The sequence below is a fragment of the Cryptotermes secundus genome, unplaced genomic scaffold (genome assembly GCF_002891405.2).
Source record: "Cryptotermes secundus unplaced genomic scaffold, Csec_1.0 scaffold173, whole genome shotgun sequence".
Taxonomy (NCBI): Eukaryota; Metazoa; Arthropoda; class Insecta; order Blattodea; family Kalotermitidae; genus Cryptotermes; species Cryptotermes secundus.
The window spans coordinates 256,585-263,275 of NW_019736395.1; the positions used below are offsets into that span (position 1 = coordinate 256,585).

The window sequence follows — 6,691 nt, forward strand, 5'->3', positions numbered from 1 at the left end:
TGTGTGTGTGTGTGTGTGTATGTTGTTAGATCTCCTGAACTACGATCAAACCTCTTGGGTACTAACATTACAGAACGTTTATGACAATTCTGTTTCTCATTTGGTCATTCCCAGATGTACTACAGCACAACAGTATACAAATACGGACCATTGGTTCATATTAATAAATCGTTGAAACAAATAATTACTGTCAATATACTTAATACGTATTATAAGAAAGTTCTTTAACACTCACTGCATCATGAACTGCTTGACAGGCCGCGAACCTCATTTGATTTCTTGCAGTTGGATATCTGCCCTGACTGACTGAACACGTGTTGCGTCTGACTGCTTGTCCTCGGAAACATGGACTCCCTAGTTTCCGGCAGAGTACCTGTGTCGCCAGTGTCCGCCCGCGTCACTCTCGCGTCACGCGCGCTTCCTCTTACACACTGCTCTGTTCAAATCAGTAACTAGTCTCGTTTCTCTCCGCCTTCCAGTCTTCCAGGATGGGCCGTGTCTACTATTTTAAAGGACGTTAAAATATGAATACTCCTCTAAACCAAAGTCCTTAGTTAAAAAGATTTTTTATGTAATAATTGTGTTTCTGGAGCATGTACTCTCTTGGCTCGCTTGGAAACCGGGATCGTGGGTTCGAATCCCACTCAGGGAAGGGATGTTTATTTTGTGTGTGTGTGCGTTTTTCTGTGTTTTTGTATAGGTAGAGGCCTTGCGACGAGCTGATCACCCGCCCAAGGAGTCCTACCGAATGTGTAAGATATAGAAAAACCGAAGTGAACGGAGAAGTTCATGGAGGTAGGCCTAGGCCCACTGGGGCTGTAGTGCCAAGGAAAAAAAAATGTGGATATGTAGGGAGAGTAGAGGTACAGCTCCATACATTCTTAGGCTGTTTAATAAGTACTGCTGATTTCATATAAACTTTTATTTATTCAATATATGGATGAGTCCCAGTACCGGTATGGGCAACTTGGGGAGGAGAAAAATTTTGACCCTACAGGGAACTCGAACTCCGACCCCTCACTCTTCTATCTCGTAGCCAGTTGCCATACCTACTGCACTGTATGATTTAAAATGTAATGCACGCCTAAATACGCAGAAATGAATAGACAAAATAAAAATATAAAAAATCAGGCAACAGCTGTTAACTTATTAGAATTAGGATTAGGTAAAGAGCATTTCTTTTGAAAACGTGAACGAACTCACTGGTGCATACTAGTAGGAAAACTGGCACATGTGCTGGTGGGGGGGTCTCAAGTGGCAATTGGGTGTGCTTCACAATGCAGTGCACGGAAGTTTCAACACGTATCATCCGTCGAAGTCTCGGTCTTATCGAATTTACAAACAAATATAATTATCGGTTTAGTCTGGATTCATCTGGCTCTTGATAGGGATCGGTGGAGGGCTCTTGTGATCCTTCAGGTTCCATGAAATGTTGGAAAATTCTTGAGTAGCTGCGCAAATGGTGGCTTCACAAGAATGGTCCAGCCAAATGGGGATAACTGGTTATTTAGTTAGCTATTCAATATCGATTTATAGCTTACATAAAGAAGTCCACGTATGGCCTTAAAAGAGTAAAATTTATTGAGGGTTAATTTGCTTCAGAAATTAGTGATTTCCTAAAACTTTCAGCGAAAAACTCGACGTCGAATTTCAAAAGCTTGTATTTAACAAATTAGGCACCGATACCGATTGTAGTTCTGAAATTAAATAAAAGACGTGACGTTCACAGAAGGCGTTCTTTTCCAGTTACTTATGAGCAGGGCCCGGATTTTGATGACCTGAAATTATTTAAAAAATGATCTATAAAATGACCGAAAAAATCCAGAAAAATGACCTAAAGTATGACCCAGAAATATAATATGCAGGGCCCGGATTTTGATGACCTGGAAATATTTAAAAATGACCTATAAGATGACCGAAAAAATCCAGAAAAATGACCTAAACACTTCGCTTCAGATTATACACATTTCAAAAAACATATGAAGAAAAATTCCCTAAAATGGCCAAAAATGACAAGAAATACCCTTAAAAGTAAAACAAAAATACCAACAAATTACCCCCAAAATGAAAAAATGACCATAGACTAAAAATGTCATAAAGTAACAAAAAAATTACCTATAAAATTTACATTTTTGTAACCAGCAGCTTATATCCGAGATTTATATATTTAAGAGCATCGCATAGGATACAAGGAAAAAAAGATGACATGTCATCAAAATCCGGGCCCTGCTTATAAGACAGATGAAGAAGGGAATTCTGGAATAATCTGCGAAATGAGTTGCTTCAGAATGTGTCCTTAGTAATTCTTAGGATGATAAGACATCAAGGTAATGCGATGGGGACGCAATGCAGAACGCATGGGAGAGAAGAGAAATGCATTTAAATTTACTGCAGAAAATCCTGAAGGAAAGGAACTACTTGGAGGACCTAGGTACGTATAAGTAATTAACTTCGTCGAACTGATCCCTTCTTGAGAAACTGCAAGTTATCCAGCTACTCGGGAACTTCCTAGCATTTTATGGAACCCGATACCGTGGTAAGAAGGGGCCACCACTGGACCCTATCCTGAGGCGTAACAATCCAGTTCACACCATCTCATCCTATCTCTCTAAGATCCATTTTAATATTTTCAACCCATTTACGCCTTTGTCTTACAAGTGGTATCTTTTCTTCTGGCTTTACTATCAAAATCATATAAGAAATAGTCTTCTCTACCATGCCTTCTGTATGCCATGCCCATCTAATTGTCTTTGACTTGATCATTCTAATTGTACTTGGAAAAGACTACGAGTCATGAAGCTCCTCATTATGCAGTTTTCTCCAACTCCTGTCACTTCATCTCTCTTGGGTCAAAATATTCTCCTCAGCACCCTGTTCTCAAGCACCCTCAGTCTGTGTTCCTCCCTTAGTGTCAGAGACCAAGTTGTACGATGGGAAAATAATATTAAAATGAATCATAGATAATCAAGATGAGAGGATGTGGGATGGATGCATCTGGCTCAGAATAAAGGAGAATAGTGAGTTCTTTTGTGAACAAGGTAATGAACCTGCTTCCATAAAACGCTCTGAAATTTTTGACTAGCTGTCCAACTATTGGCTTCTCAACCTGGACTCTGTTGAATGGAATCATCATCATCATCAGTAATCTGTCAGACGACAGGTCCACAGTCTCACAATTCCTCCACTTAATGCGATCTAGAGCTTTCTCCTTCAAATGACAGTATCCTCTTCTGTCCCCAAGGTCATCCAGCATCTTCTTACGTCTTCTTCCTCGTCTTCTTGTCACTTCTATCCGCCCCTCTATCTTTCCTTCAATAACTTCTTTTAGAAGGCAGTTTCGGCGTAATGGAATCATTCAGTATAAAATAAGATGCTACAAACTTATCAGTAACAAGAATTGAAAGTGATTCAGGAGTGCTTATGTATCTCTACATCCTTTCTTTACACGCCATTATTGTTCGGTAATTCCAAAACAGAAACTGAATTGACGTCCATACGATAGGTTGCTGGACGCAGTATCTGGGCTTGAGACATATGAAATACAAAGTTATCACAAATGAAAACATCGCATTTAGTGCGAACAGGAGAAATAAGAGCGAAGCACAAATTGTTACCAAGAGAAATGAATGGAAGAGACCATTTGGGAAAACAAGTTGTAGATGGGAGAGCAACAATGAGACAATCTTAAAGGAATACGGCCCAAAGTTATTCCTGTGGATTGGATTCAGCTTGGCTAAGATAAAATATGATTAGGGGATTTTCTCAGCGCGGAAAATACATTTCAGTGATCCTTAAAAGAAGGGGTTACTCAGTTTTAAGTTTTCCTGAAGAAGGTGTATTTAAATCATGCATTACGCCCAACAGTAAATTATGAAGTACGCACTAATCTCAAATATTTTTAATATAGTGAAAAAGAAAACAATTACTAATATGTAATTAAATCCAGACGGGCATCAATGAATTAACAACTTCTATGGCAATTAACTTGAAGAATTGTAACCCATTTCCAAAATTGTAAGGTAAAGGGTAAAATTGTCCCCATACTTAATTAAGCGCCACACCATAAAGAAGTTTTGAGGAAGTGAAGGTGCCTGTCTATGGCTCTACAGCCCTTTGCTGGGCCTCGGTCGCTTTTCAGTTTATTGATCGTTTACACAGTCGGTAAGGCTCCTTGGACGGGGGATCAGCCCGTCGCAAGGCCGCTAATTGCACACACAGGGCAACATACGTAAAGACAGAAAAACGCACATTGACGTTCATGCCTCAAGTGGGATTCGAACCCAATATCCCAGTGATGATCCCAGGTGGCATGATATACATACCAATTCTCAGGATGCCCGGTTCAGGCATTCGAGGAATATTTTCGGTGCTACCTTAACAATATGAGGTGCTATAGTGTTGGTATCGCTGGTGGGAGGGTTTTATGATACACGCCATTGAGACTGTTTCATGTGAGAACAGACACTTCTGAAACTTCACAAAGTTTGGTTTAGCAATTCAGAACTTAAAGACGATTACAGTAGCCGCGAGGTCTAAGGCATGAACTGTCTTCGGTGGCTCGGACGCTTGAACCGTGGGTTCGAATCCCATTCAAGACATGGATGTCCGTGTGTGCATTTATTCTGTCTTTGCGTTGTCTTGTGTTTAGGCAACGGTCTTGCTACGGGCTGATAACTCACCCAAGGAGTCCTACAATCTGTGAAAAATTATTTTTTTTCCTTGGCACTACAGCCCCAGTGGGCCTAGGCCTACCTCCATGAACTTCTCCGTTCACTTCGATTTTTCTAGATCTTACACATTCGGTAGGACTCCTTGGGCGGGTGATCAGCTCGTCGCAAGGCCTCTACCTGTACACAAACACAGAAAAACGCACACAAACATCCACGCCCTGAGTGGGATTCGAACCCACGATCTCGGCTTCCGAGCGAGCGAAGACAGTGCATTCCTTAGACCGCTCGGCTACCGTGACCGGCGTGAAAAATGATCACGGAACTGAATAAGGGGCCAGGGCCCTGAAGGGGCCAGAAGAGCCATGGAAAAAAAAATAAAAACTTAATGGGGCAGTACACAGGATATTTACCTCATAAGCCTATTTTTATTATTAAAAGTAAGGAAATTTTGATAAATTCTCAGTCATTTGCCATCTACGTACGTAGTTTACATTCATAAAGCATGACAATTAGTTGATACTGTAATCTTAAACTGCGTAACTGTAAACCTCACGCTTGCATGACTCTTTTACAAATGGAGAAGCATATTTGTCTTTCGGTTTCAATTTTTCCAGCATATTCTAAAGAGGGAGCAGATGCCTGCCCTTCGCCTGCTCCCATGCGTGGCGGCACCTACTCGCTGGGTTCTCTTAAGAGCATACCCCATTCGACTTCCACTGAGCGACATTAATAAGTAAATGTGATGCACGGTTTAATTAACACAGCTGACGGCTGTAATGCCCTGAGTGAGTGTTCAGTGCTTAAACATATGTTAACACTCTTTCCTGTTCCCAGAACAAATAGTGACATCTTCAGGCTTGCAGTGCTTTCCATAAGCAGACTACTTCTATTTTGTGAAAAGCCTGTAACATTAACAGAATTTCTTCTGCTACAAAGTATCTAAAAATGACGTAAACATGAGTGTTGCTCTCTTCGTCTGCCGGCAACGTTTCTAATTCAACCGCCAGAGTGTAATAACATTGTTAATGCAAGCTGCCTTCCGCCGTGCAGGTTGGCAGCCAATGTTGCTCTGATGTGATGATAGCGGAGACATTTCCACGTGATGGAGACTCCTAATTGCATCCAACCACAGGCCAGTAATTAAATAAGGGCGTGACATAAAGCCTGCAGTTCGCTTGCCAGCCTGCAGGAAGCGACATTATATGTGTCCTCTTCGCAAATTCGGCGTTCCTCTATATTTGCACATGCGTAGAAACTTCAAGGACTTCGCTGCATGCAGGGAACGAATTTCTGGCAAAATCAACCTCCTATGAACTGCAAATTGTCCCTTCTGTACAGAGATCTTCCTCACCTTACAAGTCTGCTCACTTACAGTGGGGCCCAAAATTAATTCAATTTGTCCCCCCTTCTTATGAAAAACTTTTTTTCATTTATGCGTCCACAAGTTCATTTAGTCTGTTAATTCTTTATGTTCTTATTAAATTATTAACACGGTACTTAATTTCACTCTACTGATATTATGACATGACGCCTGAAAGTCTGAATATCAGAACCAGAGTAAACGTTCGTTGTTAGACAACGACACGGTACAGATGTTCCCGCGGCAACGAATAAGCAAGCAATAATCGAGGTATTGTTGAGCTATAAAAATGGAAACGGTGTTTTCTGTTGGATCTGTCCGGGTCTATATAAAGAGGACCCCAGGCCAAGTGAAATAGAACTGAGGGAGTCTCTTGACATGGCCGGCGAAGATGATTGAGATGAGATGGCAACGAGTGAGTTGAGTTGCAACAGTGCGGCTGTGAAAAGAAGACTTCATATGTACTGCAGTTACAGTGAGACTGGTATAATTACTGTGTTAAAATCCGTTGCTAGGACGCGACTAGTGAAGACTGAGGACACTAGTGTGTGTGACTGTGAACTGTAAAGTGTGTATACCAGCGATAGCTCTGTAATCACGTACTTGTAGTTACGAGCTGAGTGTATAAGTGTATCAATAAATCGATCCACCAATCCAAACC

General features: G+C 41.1%; 1 long non-coding RNA gene across 2 annotated transcripts in view; it reads right to left on the reverse strand.

The window, feature by feature from the left end:
• Positions 1-372, reverse strand: part of LOC111869809 — an 87,871-nt gene extending 87,499 nt beyond the window's left edge. For both annotated transcript variants that reach the window (XR_002843737.2, XR_004513593.1), the window contains exon 1: positions 236-372. This is a non-coding gene — a long non-coding RNA (uncharacterized LOC111869809). The remainder of the gene's footprint in view (positions 1-235) is intronic.
• Positions 373-6,691: the final 6,319 nt, after the last annotated feature.